Source organism: Pagrus pagrus (assembly GCF_965226575.1).
Source record: "Pagrus pagrus genome assembly, chromosome: 2".
Classification (NCBI taxonomy): Eukaryota; Metazoa; Chordata; class Actinopteri; order Spariformes; family Sparidae; genus Pagrus; species Pagrus pagrus.
Window position 1 is genome coordinate 4,172,903 of NC_140186.1, and position 21,088 is coordinate 4,193,990.

A 21,088-nucleotide genomic window follows, 5' to 3' on the forward strand; every position below is an offset into this window, starting at 1 on the left:
TATGGAGGCGATTTACAGCCGCTCCGATCAGGGCTATGACTTCGGGGGACAGGAAGACAAGGCAGGCATGGACGGGAGAGTTGTGAAGCTGAGAGGAGCGAGAGAGAGTTGGGCATCAGCAGCAGGTAAAAATGGGGTATAAAGCAGGAATATTTCACATCTCACTCTGTGACTTGAGGAAACCAGAGGTGATTGTAGAAAGACTACAATCAAGACTGATTTGGTGAGTTTTATTTTGTTTATGTCGAGTTTTACAAGGTAATTAAACTAGTTCTAGTTCAGTTAAAGAGACAAACTTGAATTCAGACGATGTACGGTTGTATTTTGTATATTTGTAGTTTAGTAAGAGAGTAGGTGTAAACATATCTTATATCATGACATGTTGTGAGGTTACAGACTGAGTAGTAAACTTGGCACTTTTACATTTCACAGTTGAAACTACGGGGCTATCAGCCTAGGGGCTAGCTGGCTAGCATGCTAACTTCAGCTGACTCAATCTCACTCTCGCTGCAACACAATACATCGATGTCTTTGACACAACGACAACACTTGTTTCTTCACACTGTTGATATATATTTTTTTTTAAACCCAAATTCTGGACATATCTTACAAATTGCTCCTTTAAATTAATTACTTATTTTACATTATCCTGACAGTGGGTGAATTTTCTGAAAATACGTGCAGACACAAAGTAAGCATGAAGAGAGCTGAGAGGAATATTTCATAAATCCAACTCCCATTGGTGCTTAATTCAGCCTCTTTTTTTTTTGCGGGTCAAAAAGGTCAACTTAACATCTCTCCAGTGCTGAACTTTGGCATGGTGTGGCCAATCAAACTCCTCTCTCACTGCCACGGTTCACTAACGCAGGCATTCATTGTGCTCACAGGGGCAGAGGGCGAAAGAGTGGGAAGCTTGAAGACTCTTAAATGCATTAGACACAGCAGAGCACCATCTGTATCGGCGCTGTCAGAGCTGTCGATAAAAAGAACAATCCTATCGATCGAACCACGGATATGGATAACGACCGAAAGTGTTTAGGTTTATTTGGCTCTGCATACGTTGACTGCATGACTAGACAGGAACAAATGTAAGTAAATGAGAAAACCTCTGACAGAGTGAGAGAGTTTTCGTTGATATTCAAACACAGACTTATAGAAAGAAAAGAAACGAGACACCACCCACTCCCCTCGTATTAAAATGTTGTTTATCTAACTGTAGCTCTGCACTGTGCCCAAATTCATATTCCCCAAAAGTGTTGTTGCTCTCGCAGTGCATCTTTGCCTCAATTTCACGGCAGACGGGAACATAATGAAATCATTTCTATTTTGTGCGGATTGTTTTTTCTACCGCTGCTTCTTTCAAATTGTGAAACAAGCGTTTAAAATAATTTCACGGGATTTACAAAGAATGAAAGTAACTCCACCTAGTCTGCCTGGTAATGAAACAGAGATCAGGCTTTTTTTGTGATCTTATTATTGCAAATCACAAGCGTGCGTTGATTCGGCGAGACGGAGAAACATTATGGAACGAGACAATCCCGTGCACACGCTCATTATACTGTACTGTGGTTTGGATAAAAGAAACACATTTTCAACTGTGTCTCCCAGAAAACGCTTATATAATGCTGATTTGTTTTTGCAAGTTAACAAGTTTTGGAGGAAAACATGACTGCTACTTGCAAAACATCGACTGTCAATTATTTTCAGTCAGTGAAATGTGACATTCCTCTACCGCAGAGATGATGTTAGTAAGAGGTTGGAGTGGGTGAATCTCCATCATGTTGTGTCATCACTGACACGTACAGAGTTGCACGATGGTAATTTTTGCACTTAGTGTCGATGACATGTGCTGCAAATATTTCTATTTTTTGAGGCACTATGCAAAGCATGAACTCTACACGCAGAAGACTAAATATAGTCCGCTGTATGATCGATAAGGAGTCATTTCGTGTACAACCTTCGCCTTATAGTCTGTGTGTAGGTGCGCAGCTACTGCACGCAGCGAGCTGAACAAACTTTCAATAAAGGTTGAAGAGTTTGTCTTTGAAAATAACAACCCAGTCGCCAGAACAAAGTACGTTTCTGCAAAACCACAGATAAGTTCAAACTTTGCCTTTCTTTAGGTTCAATTTTCTATTTCTGTCTTATACTCTGGTTAGGTTTAGGCACAAAAACCAATCGGTTAGGTTTAGGAAAACATCACGGTTTGGCTTAAAATACCTGTTGTTCGCCACAAACATGGCTGGACATGCCCCGAGGTCTTACCACCTGCACAAGTTCCCAAAACAAGCCACAAAGCAGTGTCTTTTTTAGATCTGGAACATAATGTTTGGGACATTTTGCTCTTGTTTTCTTTTGTTTGCATTTTTCAGCATTTCTTCACAAGCCTCTTGTCATTCCACGCTGTATGTTCCTTAAAGATTGAAACACCCTGCAGGAAAAAAACAGCGTGCACTTCTCTTATTTCGATGGATCACTGGCCAAATGTAGAGGACGAGAGAACATCGCCTCGAGATATTTCCTGCAGCGTTTGAAACGGCAAAAAGTTTGAAAAACTGCAGCAAAATAAAACAAGACATACATGTTGCAGTAAAGTGCAGGCTTGTACGTACGGCTGGGTGGTTTTTAATATCTAAAGAAGTACATAGTCTTCAAAATGAAGTCTTTTCATTGCATCACTCAGCCTACCAGTATTTTGTGTTCAGTATTTTCCTCTTACGTGAGAATGTTGTTATTTCTTGTATTTTTAGCTCAATTAGAAAAATATAAGGAACATTTCTGCACACATATCTTCAGGGACATCTTGTTTTAATCCAGATTTACCTTTTCACACTTTGTATATAAGCAAAAAAGGTAAATAATTACTTCAATCTGGACTTTCTCAACACTGCATCCTTCATTATCCGGCTCACGGTGACCGTATGAGCCTGAGCTCTCTCCTCTGCATTTCATTTATCAGCAGCAGCCAGGAAGTGGCTGGGAAATTGCCCCCATCACCAGACAAATGTAGAGGCCGTGAAACTCCTCTCCAGCCTTATTGCTCACCTAAAACAAACAAATGTAAGGCACTTACACTACAATTAGTCTCTAAATCATGACAGATGGGTCCAAATAAAAGCCTTATTTAAACTGTAACAGGTAGTGAAACCGACGCATTGAGCGGAGCCGACTGAACGCTGCAGGTGATGTGCAACATTAAAGTCCTCGTCATGTTCAGGTGATGTTTGAAGGCCGGTGTGGCGACAACCAGCAGATGAGTTCATGGAGGACATCAGCCTTTCATTAACCTTCTTCTGATTTCTCATCACTCACTGTCCAATAAGCCTCCACATTTTCGTTACACACATGGTGTTAAAGCGAGCCGACGATGGTCTGTATGGCCAGAAATTCACTTTAAGGTTTATTTGACTTCTTGTCGCCTTCATGGGAATACATGAACATGTTCTGCAGCTGATGTTACATGATTGCATTGAGTAGATGCTTTTACCTTTGCAGCGAGCTTTGCTGTTGATGTGTTTTGCATCATTTACCATCCTTGATGTACTCAGTAGTAAAATATCCAGTCTGACTGAAAGGGGAAAAACCCCAAACAACACATATTTGATTCATTACTTCTCATGCTTCCCAATCCCACGCAAATCAGGGCGTGTTTGTGAAAAGTCATTTTGTGGTAACCTTCCGTTACGCAAGGCTGGAGTTACATAACCGAACTAAACTCAGGGCAGATGTACATCTGGACTGATGACTGGAGCAGTTAGGAACACATGAAGAGAGAATGAACATGAACACGAGACGAGGGAAACTACGGCGAAGAGTGCAAGGCGAGTCTCCGCGATTCGGATGGGATAAAACTGAGGAAGAGCCTTTGCTGAATTAAAGGGTCAGTTCACACAAATTACTATTATCAGTATTTTAACCCTTGTCACAGGACTGAGGTCGGGGTTTCAAGGTCAGATTAGGATTCTTATGGTTGTGTTTTGCTTTGGACAGTAGCCATGTTGCTAAAACTGTTTGCGACACCAACAGTAATGCTACTGTGTTGAGTTGAAAGGCCAGTGCAACTACTAATCCTATACTAGCGCAATACTTAATAGTTTATGGTGGTTGAGATTACACACCTTTATGAGGAATATGAACCATGTACGCACAATGTAAAGTAAAATATCAATGGTACGAAAATGAGGATTTCCAGGGTCACCACAAAAATGAGCTAACACGGCAAAAGCAGCTGGTTGATAATGAACTGCAGTGGTGCAAGTTATCTAACGAATCTGCAATTAGTGAAATTACCAAAACCATCTTACATGCAGTGAATCGTGCTCGTTGGGACCTGGTGTCGCCCACTTTGCCTGGTTGGCATGGGTGTCATTTACACTGAGGACATGTCCCCACCTCTTCTTGGCTGGAGTTGTCCCCGTCACTTGCACCAAGAAATGTTATCTAAATTAAATCTTATGTGCCAGTTTGCAATTCCTGGCATAATTAACTAGTCTGACCTCATAGGACCCCCTCATTACAGTGGCTAAACTGTATATGTTGAAGAATGTAGAATGAAAAATGCTATTTTCCTCCGAGCCCTTAATGGTGGTGGTGTGCCCAAAACATGAATTACTGGCCCTTCATGATATTAAAACCAACTCCTGACATGTCTTCAGTACCCACTGTGTCTCAGCCCGTGTTGTCCCTCATGGTGACACCCTCTCCGGTTGGTAACACGGCCGGAGATCTGAAAACTAAAAAGGATCTGTGCTGCTGCCAGAGGAGATAAATGTATTTTTTTTATTATGTGATTTGAACGAGCTGATTCTTTAACTTAAGCTCTCTATTGTAACATGCTGAGTTCAGATTACCTGCAGTAAATGTTAATCTCTGTTAATAATGAGCTCTGCGTGCTTACATACAGCATGTGATGGTGTTCAGTCAAGCGTCGCTGCTACATGATGAGACCCGAGACAAGAGGGGAGGATGTGGAGTCAGTGGTGTTGCCGGGGTGAGGTGCTACATCACAGGGGTGGGGATGTGGGGGTACAGGGTGGAGGTGGTGGTCTGGGTGGTCTTGACTTACTCTCTCTGCCTCCGTGTGTGTGTAAAAACACTCATGCAAAAATTCACCCAGCAGCAAATCAATACCTCTCATGCTGACCAGCTGTGACGTCGGATCTCCCACCTTTTTTCTCTCTCCCCGTGCCTTGTCTTTCTTTGCGCGCGTGTGTGCCCCTTCGCACGGGCGCGCACTTTTTGAGGCGCGTTGCTACGTGCCCAGATTGGAAAGCAGCTGCGCGCCGCTGCGTGAGGGGAGGCAATAAGTTGCACGAGCGATGGAGTGAGATTGAAATCCGACGAGCGGCTTTTTTTTGTTTCCTCCACACAGTCTGGAGACGACACATTACGCAATTACCACATCTGGAGACGCGACGGACCGCAGCGCGCACCCTCGCATAACTCTCGACATCCTGCAGATTGCAGTCAGTAACGCACGCTGCGTGACATTTATGAAGACTTATACACTGTGAAAGTCAAATTAAGCACGTCTGGTTAAAACGTCCGGGACAGGAATAGCCTGTAAAATAAATAAATGGCACAATTAACACGAGGTGGCCTGAAAAGTCTGCACAGAATCACAGATGCGTGAAGTCCCGGTGGTGCATGTGACTGTGGTATTTAAACCGGGCTGGTTTTGGCATTTCAAACATGCACACACGACATTTTTGAAGCAGCCTGACGAAAAAAAATAAAATAAATAAATAAACAAGAAAAAACAGTGAAGGCTTTTTATTTTTCCTGCAGGTTTGTGTCACTCCTCCTCTGATCGGACTGAGCCACCACCTCCTCCCTCTCTCCTCCATCAGCCCGCCTCTGTCTCTCATCCCTCCTCTCTCTCTCTCTCTCTCCCTCCCTCTCTCTCCCCCTCTCGCTCTCTCTCTGCTGGAACGCACGGACCTCCGCCGCTGTCCAGGGATATTACTCTCGCTTTCTCCTTCTGTGCCGCTGCAGAACGGACCGTAAAGCTGCTGCATGCCCGCCGCCCGCCTCTTCCTTCCCCCGCCAGACCGAGAACCAGATCATAAAAAGGTAAGACAAGTGAAAGAAAAACACCTCGTCCGAGCCCGGAGCTTCAGATTGTCAGTGCTGTGTTGCTTCTGCACTTGTGGGTTTTTTTTTTTTTCGCTGAGAGATGTGCGATGTGTGGTGCCGTGTGCGCACTGGAGACACACACCGCATGCTGCCACGTTGAGAGGTTCTGGTCCGTGGATCGCATGGAGGAGACACCTGCTCCTCTTCTAATAACTCATGTAGCTGGCTCGGACGGTCTGTCCCGGATCGTTTGTTTGGGAAACAACAACACCTGAGACATAGGAGATAGAAAAGAGAAGCAGATGCTGGGCAGAGGAGGGGAAAGAAAGATGAGGGTGGAGAGATTTGAGCAAATTGTTGCCGGAGCGACCTATTGAGTAGCAGTGCCATCCATCCTCAATAGATGGCCAAAGGGCAGTTGTGCCACAGTGTGTGTGTGTGTGTGTGTGTGTGTGTGTGTGATCATATTAACATGAGCAGGACAGCTGTTTGATCACCCTCCGGTCTGTAGCGGCTGCCTGCGGATCAGGAGATCCCGGGCAGATGCGCTCAGAGCGGGGAGGTGGTGCTGGAGTTTCTCCTAAGGAGGCAGCCGCTACTTGTGTGTGCGCAGCGGCGATCTCTGCATGGGTTGTGCGCGTTATGTGTGTGTGTGTGCGCGCGTGTGTGCTCACAGAGTCCGTGTGTTTGCAGAGAGAGAGAGATGAGAGAGATTGGTGTGCAGCGGTGATCGCGCACATGAGCGCCTTGTGCTCGAGTTATCAATTTTCCACATCAAAGTGGTTGTTTCGATACATTCTTGCATTGGTTAGGATGGAGGGGAGGGAGGCTGGGGACCTGGTGGCTTTCAGTCGTGCAACACAAAACCTCATCCAGCAGCGTGCGCGTCTGGAGACGTGAGACAGACATGGAGAGGGAGATGGAGGGCAGATGAGAAAGCGAAGGGGGAAAGGGAGGTGAGAGGGGAGGCGAGAGAGATGAGAGAGAGGGGGAGAGATGGCGTCCTACACCAGCGCTCTCTGACAGTCGTTTGATTTATCGCCTCTCCAATGCGCACTGACGCACAAAGCCGCGGGTCCCCCCGCTCCTACTCGCTGTCATCTCACCGACTGATCAGGATTATCCGGGACCGGCGGTCGTCGACCCATCTGGCCACCGGGAACACACCCTCACCCTCACTGGAGACCCCGTTACCACCCTCCTCCTCCCCCCCTGCCTCCCCTGTTATTACCGCGCAGACCAAACACACGTTTGGACCTGACGGGCTGATTGCCGCCGTGAAAGCAATCATGACTGATGCAATGTGACAAGCGAGCCAATGGACATCCAGCAGTGTAATGTTTTGACTCCAATGAGATTTCCCCCCTCCGCCTCCCCAGTCTTAGCAAGTTGGATAAATTCGTTTATGCATCTCGTTGTGGTGCGTGCGTGACTCAATGTGGCCGTGCAGTGCGTGCCTGGGTAGAGCAGGCCAGAGCAGCGCTGCAGGCTGTTGGAGGGAGAGCCAAGTTTTACCGGGCTCATAGGAAATATTAGGACAGAGCAGAGTGGATACATTCACTGATCTTCATCTTTTCCCACCTGTCCTCCTCCTCATCATCCTTAAACCATATATCTTTCACATAAACATCACCATCACATATTGTGTCTGCTCTGGAGGACTGAAAAGCTAGATTACATAATCAATTATTTGCTGAGCTTCATATTATTTCCTGTAACTCCCATCTGACGGTTTGAGGTGGCTTGTTATGCAGCAGTTAACAACCTGCCCACACAAACGGAGACAGGTAACATCCATCATCATGATGATGGTGATCCGGGCTCACTCATGTTAAGTTTAAAGTGAAGCCCACAGAGAGACAGAGGCCTCAGAACAACAGCTGATTTTGGAGGTTGGCTGCTGGCCAAGTTTAACAAACTCTTGACTAAAGCTGAAATAATGAACAATACAACATGCGGCACGCTGCCAACAATCTGTGAGTGTTGTTGGAGTGATGTAACATCTCACCTCGAACCTGCATCTTATCGCTGATGTCTCTTTGCATACACGCTAAGTGTTCCTTAAAGGGGCTCTGTGAAAAGTCTTTAGTTCATGTTAGCGGACTCCATTTCTGAACTCGCATTAGCTACCGTTGCTCTCTGTTAGCGAGGCACTGAGACGAGGCAGTCGATAACGCGCATAAAGTCACATCCTTTTGGACTGTTGTTGAAAATATGGCCCGAGTCCTTCACGAAGAAATCCACAGTCCGGCAGCGTTAAACAACACAAATCATACGCAGCAGGCTTGTAAAGGGCAGCCGAGAGACGGGTACGCTCACATGTGACCAATAAAAAAGTGATTCATACAAGTAATCAGCTCCAAATTAAAAAAAGGAAACTGGAGATGGACCCCAACACATCGCATTCTTAACCATGACTACTCAGTACTACATGTGCACTCAGTACTCATGGTGTTGGACCAGACCCATCTTCGTAGTCAGCCCTCATTTTGATCTCAACTACACCCCTGTAAAGTTACGTGACTGCTTCCTGCCTGGCTGTGATGCTATCGTGCTGACAAAATGTGTCCGCAGACAGACTGACGGACACTTGAGCGCCTGGTAAAAGTGCTCAAAACGGCTTCTGTGTCAGTTTCAGCTACATAACGTGTGTCCAAGCTTGAGAAGCTAACACGAGACAATGCTTAGAAAAGATGAGCAAAACTGTAGCAGGTCAATTTTCTGTTTATCGACTAACAGAGTGAATAATCGACTAATCGCTGCAGCTCTACCAGCGTCATCGTAATTACCTTGTCATGGTCATTGCCTTAATCATCATTATATCATCAACTACCCTCGCTCACTACTCTTATTATATCACATCTTCATCACTGTTATCTTAGTCATCATCGTCATCATTATAAAGCGTTTGGACCAACCGTAGAGCCGGTGTGTTGCAACGAGGTCAGTGGTGTAGCGTGAACACACCCCTGCAGCTGCCTTCGTCATCGTCATATTTTTGGGCTAAACGACATCATAAAAAGATTTCTAAATAGAGTCGAGCTCGTGCATATTTCATGTTCTTTCAAAGCACTCCTCCTCTCCTCTCTGCCCTCTGCTCTCGTAGCCGGCTTTGAAATACGACAAACTATCAGCAGGCGGAGGTCTATTAATGCCCACAGGCCCGAGATCTCATTCATGAATCTTCTGTGGGGGCAACAGGTGAACAGGCAGGCAGACACATGCGTAGATGCTCTCACACACACACAGATTGCAAGTCATTTCTTTTGAAAAACTGTGATTTAAATAACGCATGAACGTGAATTCCTCATATAAGTCGATATAAAGCGATGATTTCAGCAGGAAACTGCATCATACAGTGTGTGTGTGTGTGTGTGTTGCTCCAGATACAGTGTGTCTTATCATAACTGCGAAGCTGCGATACAATGCGGGAGGGAATATGAGCAGTGGATTGGATTTAGGGTCCCTGAGGGCCAAACCCAATCCAATGAAAATGTGAGAAGGGCAGATCAGAGAAACAAGAATTAAAAAGAAAGAGATAAGAAGGGAGACAGAGAGGAAGAGGGGAGATTAGAGGAGGGAAGTAAAGAGGGACAAAGAGAGCAGGGAGGGGAGAGAGAGCGGGAGGAAGCGGCGAAGAACACCGAGCACTGTATCTGCAGGTTTCACAAAGCCAAATTCAATACTTATTAAGACCTTTTTAATGCCATTAAAACGAAACAAAGCTGTCAAGTCCACTGGCGCTAATAAATATCGCTAATGACAGTTCTGAGACTGAAATTTGGCAATTAAAGAGAAGGGACAGGACAAATGAACATGAAAAAAATGGACACAAAGTCCAATTATGTGTCGTAAAAGGAATAAAAAAGAAAACAAGCATGTAATTTGTGAACAGGTGCTGTGGTCGCCCACAACAAGACTGTGCAGTTGATGAATAGGTGAAATCAATGATGTGTTCTTAAGGTTTATAATATCAGTCTTGATAAAATAAAAGATTCTGCTGTGGGGAGTAGCTTTTAAAGAAACGTTGCATGTTTTTGCACTTTTTCTATCGGCTCAGCCTGGTGTGCTATAGCCACAACACGTCATCATATCTAAACGAATGAACAGGTCTATTATCAATAACTCTCAATACGACACAGCCTAACATATATGACCACTTTAGATACTAGCAATAGGCAGATCACACCCTTGTCATACCTTTGTTGCATGTTTTTGAAACGATTGCAGTTTGGTTTAGGCACCAAAACTCACAATTTTGGGTTACAAATCTGAAATACATAAGTGCTGCAGGGATGATGTGTTTTTGTAGGCTAAACTGGAAGTTAGCATCAACCTGGTTCCCTTGACAAAAAGCCTATGGGATCTTTCCAATTGTGGTAAACACAAGTTTATACTTCCACGTCACAAATTAACACCACTTCAATGATTTTTAAGGGGTGAATGCAATCACCAGAATTAAAAAGCTAATGTTAGGCTGTAAACAAAGGTGCATGGTGGCATTGGTTCAATGTTACCATCATTAAGCTCCCTATTACACCAAACTATACATACTTTACCATAAATTATAAACTGATCAATCTACAAGTCAGCAAGTTAGAGTAAGATTAGTCTAATGCCTTGTCAGCAACCATCTTTTTAAAGACTCGTAAACACTTTAAAATTCGACATTAACCTGATATATTTTAAGTCGTAGAAAACATAACCACAGACCTCATTTCGGGAATCTTATAGAAAACCCATTGACTTCAAGACGAGGGGTCTGAAAGTGCAAAAATGCTGACTTACCTCCAGGCTTTAGGACTCATTCCTGCGTACCTCTATAAGCTTCACGGCTGCTCTTCTGGTTCGAACAGACTTGATGTGGCACATCGTGTTCACAGCTGCAAAGGCAGAATAATAATACTGACCCTTGATATCCAACTGTGATGGTTTCTGGCGTCAACAGTAAGCTGTTAAAAATCCTGGTTACGTTCCATACTTATAGCTCCTGCATAACAGTCACAGTTTATAATTTCGTCCCTTTCCTACATCGCCATCCCTACAGATAACAGCCTCATTTTTGTTTTCTCATCAATTTGCCTTTGTCTGGATATCAGAGGTGTAATAAAATTGTTGGCTGTGTTTAGCCGCTGAACAATTTCTGCATGCTGCTCTCCGCCAGCAAACCGCTGGAAGACGTTTACTGTGTAGGAGCGACAGAGTCATTAGTTGCAACTGACAGCTAGTGCCTTGATTAATAAAAACTGATCTAAACATCTAGATTTGCACAGTTTTCAGCAGACCACAGTTGGTCAAACTATAGTCAACTGCATGGAAATGTGTATATCGAATGACTTGTGAAGTAATTGTTAATAAAAACACTACACAAGGACATTTACTGCATTAACATTGCGTCACAACCGGACCACCAGTACAACTTGTAAGCCACCATTTTACAGAGGCAACAAAACCTTATTGACCCACATGAGCATGAGCTCAGATGGGTAGCCTTGAGCAGGCTACTATCACTAATCAGGGGAAAAAGTCGAAGGACAAATCAATATTGATTTCTCTCAACACCTCCTCCAACAAACTGCAATCTCTGACTAGGACTCAAATAGAACCAGACTCAGGCAATGACATTTCTCTCGAAAACCAACAAGAGAGTAAAATTGCAGGGAGAAAAGTTGGAATCCGGCAATGTTTGGGACAAAGGCATCGAGTTTCAGGTGCATATCTGGTTCAATCCCCATTCTGTCCTTCGAGAGGAGAGCTTTTCTTCCAACGGCACTGAAGGCACTAGTGAAATCAGCCTAAAATGACAGGGCTGAGTGTTTATTCTGTTTGTGGGCCCAGAAATCAAACCGTTTTCACCATGTTTAAACAGCTGAGGACATTTTTTTCTGTCCAGCACAGAAGTAAAACATTCAGACACTTGGAAGACTTTGGTGACGAGAGGTACAAGACAGTCACATCTTGAATCACGTGTGGCATCATGGACGCAGAACACATGACCTGGCTTTACTGCGTTGGTTGGTAGTACTAGCTTCGCTCTAAGTGTTTATTGATTACCTGTAAGGTGCTCAGACATGTTGGTCATAACATTGGTCATACTGGCAAGAACTGATGAGCAGCCGAAACAGGTTGCAATATAGTTCCTGCCGGCAATTGCGCACCGTCAAAGAACGTCCATTGAAAGTGCTTGTTGCACAGATTGTTATTCTGTAAAGTGTCTGACAACATGTTGGAAAGATCTTTTTGTTAAACAGGAACAAACAGGAACCATTGCTCTAGCTAAAGCCACCAGACTCAATTTCACAGTCATAAAACACACTTAATTCAAACCAAAACCATCCTGGTCCGTCTTTCTCCTAGTCCAACAATCACCAAGTCTGGTTTGGTGGAAATTAACCCCTAATTCACTACGTTACACCAGAGTTGATGATTGTTGGAACATTGGAAAGGTGAGCCAAGATGGATGTGGTGTTTGATTTATAGGTCTCTGGAGGTCTGTCACTGTTGGCATCCTTTTCTTAATCACCTGGAATAATATTCAGAGCCTATCAGCGGCAAAAGCAAGCACTTTCAGTAGATTAACTTTGCCCTGGCTGGCTACAGCGCTGAAAAATAGGGTCCAGTTTGAAACAATACATAAGTTACCCTTAAACATAAACTTTACTGAGGTTTTATTGGGACTATTTCTTCGGTAGAACATATTGGACTGTTAACAGTGACTTTCTTGAAGGACAGTATTTCTTAAAATGCTGTTGAGTATTTCAAATGTTATTTTTCAATGCCATAAACATCTAAATGTTGAGTGGCAAAATACCACCTGATGTACTATGAGTGGGAAAATGTGTGGTCTTTTTTCAATTCCGGTGAACTGAGTCTTTAAGTTGTTGGTTAAAAAAATGCAACACTTCCACAAGTTATGTTAATATACATCTATTATAGATGAAGACGTCTTTGCAATGGAGTAGCAACCTGTCTAAGCTGTGTACCTGCCAGTGCATGCTGACCTTGGAGAGGAATATGTGGTAATAGACAATGGGTTGATAGATGATGACTGAAATGGATTGATGATATGATAAAAGGATATTTTCTTAATATAAAAGATGTTTTCTTGTGGGTATGTGTGACTGTGTGTCTATGAAGGCCGATCTGTGGAGTGACAGGTTTATTCCATGTGTCTCTGTGTTATAAAAAGGTAGTCAATGTTTTTCTGCTTCTCCTTTCTTAGTTTTCATTCCTCTGCCGTTTCCCCCAACACAAATATGAGAGGGATGGAGAAAAAGATGGAGGGCGTTGGAGGAGAATGATGCATTCTAGTGTTAACTGTGCTGCTTGTCTGCAACAATAACGGCAGAAACAGGGAGGACAAATCTTATCGCCTCCCAAATGTTTATTCGCTGCCATTGTGCAACGCCAGACTGTGGCTGGTGGCGATAAGTTAGTGAAGAAAAACACCATTTGGCTGCTTTTTTAGATGAATGCAAAAGAGGAGAAGAGGGGAGATATGGAAGTGAAGAAGAGGGATGGCCTTAGGGGAGGAGAGAAAGAGTTTTCAGCCTTGCAGAATTGTGATAGGGTGGTGCTGGTATTCACAAAGTGCTGCAGGCCTCGAGAGATATACATTTTGCAGAATTTCAACAATAGCCGAGGGTCGTCTCAGAAAAGATGTTTTCACGCTGGAACCAGTGAAGGTTGAAAGTCATTTGTGGATACAGAAGAGATCTGTAGCTCACTTACAGTTGGGATGATGGTCAGTCGTAACGTTTAAGGTTACAAAAGTAGAAATGTGACTTTTCTCTTTAACCCTTTAGTGCCACTGAGCAAGGTGCTTCCCCATAAAATGCTGTTGCCTGTGGCTGTGCTGCAATGCTGTCATATATGAATATGTATTGCTTTATAATTAAACCAGAGGGTGTTGCTGAACAAGCTAACCTTTACAAATTGTTGAGATAAATCACAAATGGAATTAATTGCACATGATTTCATTACATGAAATGAATTAGTTATATCTGTGCTGTTGGATTTACACATACTTGCATGTCGTTTTCACTTTTCAGCGGTGGCCACATCCAAACAATTAACTAGGTTAGGATTTATTTGTCATTATACAACACAGGGTCTCCTAAAGAATAAAAGTTTGTAATTCCTTCATGCGAAACAAACATAGAACATATATACAGTTATATACATACATATATACATAAACATGCATTCACCAAGAATTGGGGAAGCATTGGCAAAGCAGCACCAAGATGGTGTGCATCTTCATATGAAAAGTCCGACACCTGGTAAATGGTATCCCTCAACTTTGGCTGCGTTGAGGCACCGAGCATCAATGATGTAAACACACAGTCCACCTCTCCTCGTTTTGCACTCAGTTGGCTCTGAACAAGGTCCACTCGTTGAGTGCAACAGCTGGATCTGTGATGCTGAGCTGGAGACAGGTCTCTGTAATGATACGTCGGCACAACAGTCTCTGATTTTTCCCGATGTTTGACCAGAAAGTGCCATTTGTCCAGCTCATTTTCCTGCCACTTCACATTAGCCAGGAACAGCCTTAAATGAAGCTCAGCAAGCATGACTCTTATCCCAACTCTCTTCCTCTGCTTCCTGGGGACGGTGCTGCTGCCGAGGATTGATGGTTGAACGATGCTTTGGGCAGTCATCGTCCCAAAGTCCAATGCTCTTCAATGCAAATTAATTTAGATGTCACGTAGATACTTGAGCATGACTCTTCATTAAGTAGTTTAAATAACATCCCAAATTGAAACGGAAAAATGTGCCTTACCTGAAGTTAATTTGTGATGACAACTGAGCAAACTCGAGCTGATCGAGAAAGCTTAGGAAAAAGCTAGCAAGTGGCCCTGGGCTAGGATTATTTAGTCAAAATACCGGGCAACCTAATTCCTTAAATTTAAAAAGTTAAACACTTTGGATTAACATCAAGATAAAATGTGGATTGAAGTCATTTTTCTTCATATAAAGTTATCATTAATAAGTGGTTTAAGTAAATTGACAGTATAATAAAGCTGTTTCTTCCCAAAGACTGCCAAATAAGTTAATGGACTATGAATTTACATTGAGGGATGAATACATAGATTTCGAGTTAATTAGGGCATTTTAATATCTTTACTGAACATAAACCTGAGCTGACAAATGTGTTTTAATACAGAGTTAATACATTTTACTTTTTTTTTTTTTTTTAATTATGCAGGACACTCATCTTTGTTGCAGCTCCTCTTTCTGATTTATGATACACTTAATGCATCTTAACAGAAAAACTGTAGCACATTGCAGTTTAGGACAAAGATGGCCAAGAAATCTTTAATATTCAATTATTCTACGTGCGTCTCACAGTACAGCCGGCAGAAAGACTGGAAGTTTCTGCTGTGAGTTCCTCTCAGGGTAAAACTTTTTTTATGGCGATGGCGGCTGAATCCATCAGGAGTTGATGATGTGTTGAAGAAAGTCATTGTTTGGCTTCCGGACTCACTCTTTCTTTAAGGCGCACACACAAACAACACATGCACCTTCTCTCTGTTCTGTCTTTTTCCAGTAACACTGTTTTTGTAGAGTTTATTTTGTTGCCTGAAACTTTGCAAACTCCTGCCGTGTTGCCCAAGGTGCTGATTGAAAAAGCCAAAGTTAAAAATGCATGAAAAATACATCAAAATGTAAATCACAGGGGGATTGTAAAACGAAAGGACTTGCATTTTGAGCCGAAGAAAAGGAATCTGGCCTAAAGACAAAGCTTTTGATTTAGTTTTTGCATCCGAAACCTTTTTTTTTTTTTTCTTAGGCACCTTGTTTGTCCCCACTTTGTTCTGGATTTCAAGACAAACAAAGATTCAGCCTTTTCAGAAATCCCTCCATCTGGTATTACCCTGCATCTGTTCTGTATTTGTACTTTCTTTACTGTTACACAGTTTTGCAACACAAAGCACTTGTGCCTCTGACTATTCCAAGTAACTTCTGAGGGGCGGAAAGACAGCAAAACTGGATTTTTACTGATAATTCCTCTTGGGAACAAAGTCAAAAAGGAGCAGCATAAGTTCAGCAGGAGTGCATTGAAAAATGGGAAAATGCTTAAAAGCACAACATTTCTATTTTTTCTCTGTAAAATACCTACATTGTCTTTTCATAAAGTTCACAACTCAAGATCTTCCAAGCTTATCTCAGGCGATACAGTATGAGTCATTTTTTGCCGAGTGTATAAGCCACTTCTCTCTTCTTCTGTAGATTCTTTTATGATTCTCTGTGTTTCAAGACACTCAGCGGGGCAGCGGAGTGACACAATAAATATGCATAAGACAACTGTAGTTTGATCAAGACAGCGGCAGAGCTCATGTTTTCATACCGTGAGGACCCTTCCACCTCGTCCCTGTCTGTCCTTGCGGCTCTGGTTGTTTTGTGTTGCAGGTAGTCAGTTAATAAGCTACACATGGGCCCGATGTGCTCAGCCTTTAAAAACCTCCCTCCTCTTGCACCGTGTCCTCACCCGAGTCCCCCCATCCATCCCTCCCTCCCTCCAGAAGCCGAGCCCCTTCTGCCACCTCCATTGCATCGCATCCCCGTCCTGAGTCCTGAGCTCCCTTCCTTGCCAGAAACTTAGTGTCCCTTGCCAAGCGTCCTGCATCCCTTCCCCGCTCCAATTGGAGCCAACCTGAACCACCTTCTCTGAATTGTAAGTTTTCTTCTCTGCAAAGTTTTCTAATTCTAAGAATCTGTTTGTGGAGTTTTGCAAATCCTTTCACACGGTGTTGCTTCTTTCCGTTTGAGGTTCACCGCTTAGTTCTGATAATCCATCAGAACTGTCTTCCTCCGATGATGCTCGGACATACTCATCTCCGTTGATATCAATGCTGAAAGGTGACTGAGTTGTAGCCGAGCAAGTATCGTAGGCGATCCTCTATTTCCTTCAAGGTTCCACCGCTAACTCTGCCCGGGGTCCGTCATGGCGGCAGTCTAATATCCCGAGCAAGGACACACTTGTCACAGCTCGGTTTAAAGACTGTGACAAAGATGGGAGACACAGGATGAGTTGGACCTGAGGAAAAGTAATTTATATATTAAAAAAAACCCATCAATCAACCAACGTAACACCTGGCGGAGCAAGGCTGCAGAAGGAGGGCAGTTTTAAAAGGCTGAGCACACCGGGCCCAGGTGTAACTCACAAGCTGGTGACCCTCCAATCAGCACCTGCAACACAAAACAACCAGATCAGCAATGAGTGACACGTCGTGCCCAGGTGGAGGGGTCATCAAGACACAGAAGTGCTTCAACAATGCTGAACTTGCACAGAAGTATCCCTGCATGCGTTTCACTGCACCTGTCCTACAAACTTGACAATGTGTGGCTCTCAACCAGCTAGTGAGAGGAAGTTCTAGTAATTTGATCTCCCTGATAAAAGAGCAAAACTAGATTTACCCCAAACAATCCTTTTTGAAGCTGCTGCCAAAGCACATCAATCGTTCAGCGAAAAGCAAGAAGTAGAAGTTTTGCAATTGCTGCAAAGCACAAAGCAGAGCTTTTCTTTAGAGGGATGTTTTGCCCAGTAAGTCCCTAAATTCTCCCTCAGAAATTCACATGCTTTAAAAAAAAACCCTTTAAAAGCTCAGTCGGAAAGCAAATCACTGTCTACCAAACAAAGGAGATCACAATACCTTTTTTCCTTTCAGCTCCATATTCGTCCACCTTTTATTCCTGCGTTCATTTAAACTCAGCGGGACAGCAGCTTGGATGTTTAAATATGTAGAGGACAACTTTCAGTGCGTCTGCAGTGCTACAGCTCGCTTGAAAAGTGTGCTATTCCACACCTGAGATCTTAAAAAATTCAAGCTGAAGTGGTGCATTAGTTGTGCACTGCAGACTGAGGCCGGTGTTTATCAAATGCCTCAGACTCGGGGGGCGACGGTGTACTCTAGAGTGGCTCTTGCTGTCACAATGCAGCGAGTGTGATGCTCTAACAGTGCCTCAGCAGAAATTTGAAATCTGTTCCATTACCCCTGTGATAGCTGCTCCGGCTCTGCTCCTTTTGTCCCGTCGCTTTCACATCTCTCTGGTCTCTTCGGAGTGACGGAGAAGCACAAAAACACGTCTTGTAATTCCTGTGGTGATTGAATTGGTTGAGATAAGCTGAGACAATAACACAATTCACAATACAAATCATACTAGATGAGCAATGACTTGTATTTACTAGGGATGAGTGAGTACACGATTAGTTGTATCTGTAGCTAAACTAAACCGTGGGCGGTAGTTAATACTGAATTGAGGCTAACGGCAAAATTTTAATTTAAGCCTGAAATTGATATGGGTTGATAAGAAGTTACTTACGTATGTCAGCTACCCAATAAGTATTTGCCCGTCATGCCCGAGTGTGATTATTGACCCAGTTTACTCGGAAGGCATCAATACTTAAAGTAAAAGTATATACGCTCCTTGTTTCAGCAGAGTATTCACTCAACCCTAGTTTTCACTTCAAAACAGTGACAGATAATTTAAGTGGTGAGGGGTTAGAATAAAAAGCAGCAACAATTTTCCACACTTGCTTGGAGTAAGTGCCATGTTTGCTCAAAAGTCAAAGGAGTGGAAGTCAAGCTATCAACAGATCACATCAGAGACGTTTTGGCTGATCAGAGGGACACTTGGCACCGAGTTGAAGCCAAGAATTTCTTTTGTCAGAAATGCGCTGTCCAATCTCGTTAAGGGCCGGATCATTATTTCGTCTTCCATTTGCAATTTTTGCTTTCTTCTGTTCACTTTCAGAACCATCTGTCAAATCTGCGACTGTGCACTTAAGAGCTTCCGCCAGAGGAGCCAAAACTTTGACGATCCTCCTTTTTACTTCAAGGGTCCACCGCTAACGCTGCCTGGGTTTGTTATGATGCCGGTCTAATGACAGTCTACCATCCCAGACAAGCCCACACACACACACACCCGGCTCAAAGACTGCTGCAAAAATAGGAGACACAAGACGAAAATTAAGCATGGATGTGCCACTCTAAGACATTTTCTTCAGTTTAAACTGTTTTGAATAGAGATGATATGGTTTACGGTATATGGTAAAAATATGGTTTACTTCAAAGACAGAATTACTGTGACATTGATATGAGATAAATGTTTTCACGCAGCAGTTTGCATTTCATATCTTGCCAAGAGACAATGTTTGTTCTTTTAAACGTAAAGATGATGTTATAATAAGAAGAAAACACATCGTGAAACAGTCACATTGTCCTTGTGGATAACACTGATGCACTGACAAACACCCGGGATAGACTGAGACCTCCTTGACACCTGGTGATTAGTATCAGCTTATGAAACTGACCCTATGACATACTGTACATATGTCTCTTATTTAGGTTGCATCAGGTTTATTTTAGTTTGCTTTATTGCCCTCCTAATTGTGCGTTTTGTTGTTGTACCATTAGCTTTTCATGTTTTGTTTATATGGACTTATTAATTTATGCCTTGCTTTGTCATGTAGATTTTATTATTCTCTTTTTTGGGGGTGAGATAATTTTAGAAACCCCCTCAGGGTTCGTTATCTCATATGCACATGTTGTATTTTGTGTTTTCTTTCTTCTCTTTTTTTTGCTCTCTTTGCTGCTTACTTTGAAAAATATTTAAATCAATATTCTGAAAGTTCAGACGATGCAGTTTGTACCCATGTGACAGCAAAATCTGGTCAAACAGTAATTCGAGTTGTTCTTTTGAAATCATAGTTTTGGTTTTGTTCGATCAAGCATCTGCCCATTGGGCGTTTATTATATGAACATTATTTACAGTGTGAGCTAAAACATAAAGTCTAAAAGCTCCTCAGTTCATACGCTCTGCTCTCCAGTGTGAACAACTGCATTTCACGTGCTATTCATTCCTGTCATTCAGACAGATACGCGCCTGCAGGCAGACCTGAGCAGATACAGTACTGGGTAATTACATTTTGAATAGCTCAAGAACACGAAGCGTACTTTATTTATCTGATTTTAGTCTGGCTCAGTGGATGTTGCACGGAGAAAAACGATTCCCGCTTTCCACACAAGAGTTAGTGGAGAGTGAAACACGATTGGCCTTTCCTTGAACCGTCTGATTTCAGTTTTCAGTTATTGGCTGATTCACGGGAAAATACCAATCTCTATTTTGACTCGCCAGCTGGTGGATGATGAGGCCTGATGAGTTTCTACGCCATTTCTTTTTATGTCACCTCCTTAGTTCTTACTTACATTTTGACAAATCACTTCACTTGTGTTAATTGGGTTCAAACGTGTTCCAACTCCAGGTAACAGTCAAAAAAAGACAATAAGCTCTGATATATACAGTATGTCACTAACACAAGTACTAAAAGGAACACATTTTCTCTCGACTTTTTTCACGATTCATTCGAATTTCAATCATTTTTTTCCACCTCCTCCGCCGTCACACTGCTAAAACGAAGAGTGCAGAAAGGTCCGGCTACGGAAGACTAACCTTATCTTGCAAATGAAGTGTCTGCTACTGTTCGGCTCCCGTGTGAAGATAACTGTGGAACATTTCCTTTACTGCTCCTCACTCTAATTTAGACAGATACGGATGTTAAACCTTCAGGGAGACCTGGAAAAAGATTGTAACTAATTGCATGTCGAACACCTCAGAAATCAAAAGGCCGTGTTATCTTTCTCATATTTCCTGTAGTGAGAGATGTGTCCACACTTAAAGCTATTTATGTGCCTGGTAATAAACCGATCATGACCACCTCAGGCATTTGACATGAGGTGGGATGCAGGTGAGAAGCCTTGTGTGTAATGAGAAACAAGATGGAAGCCTGAACAACGTGTGCATCTTAATTTCATTGTATAGTGCTGCTTTTTCACTGTGTTACCTACTGGGATCTTAAATTACTGTGTCCCTATCTGCATGTTTTTGCTGCAGCAGTGGCCCAATTTCCCAACAGGGATGATTAAACTTTAATTTCATCAAATCTAAGAACCATGTAAGCTGGAATTGGACATTTTCTGGAAAGCCACAGAACTTGTTGTGGTCTAGT

At 43.0% G+C, this 21,088-nt stretch overlaps 1 protein-coding gene across 1 annotated transcript in view; it reads left to right on the forward strand.

Annotated features, from left to right (window-relative positions):
- Window positions 1-5,980: 5,980 nt before the first annotated feature.
- elfn2a (extracellular leucine-rich repeat and fibronectin type III domain containing 2a) overlaps window positions 5,981-21,088 on the forward strand; it is a 247,834-nt gene continuing 232,726 nt past the window's right edge. Inside the window, exon 1 of the mRNA XM_084378707.1 lies at window positions 5,981-6,072. The gene's annotated coding sequence lies outside the window, so the exon portion shown is untranslated. The remainder of the gene's footprint in view (window positions 6,073-21,088) is intronic.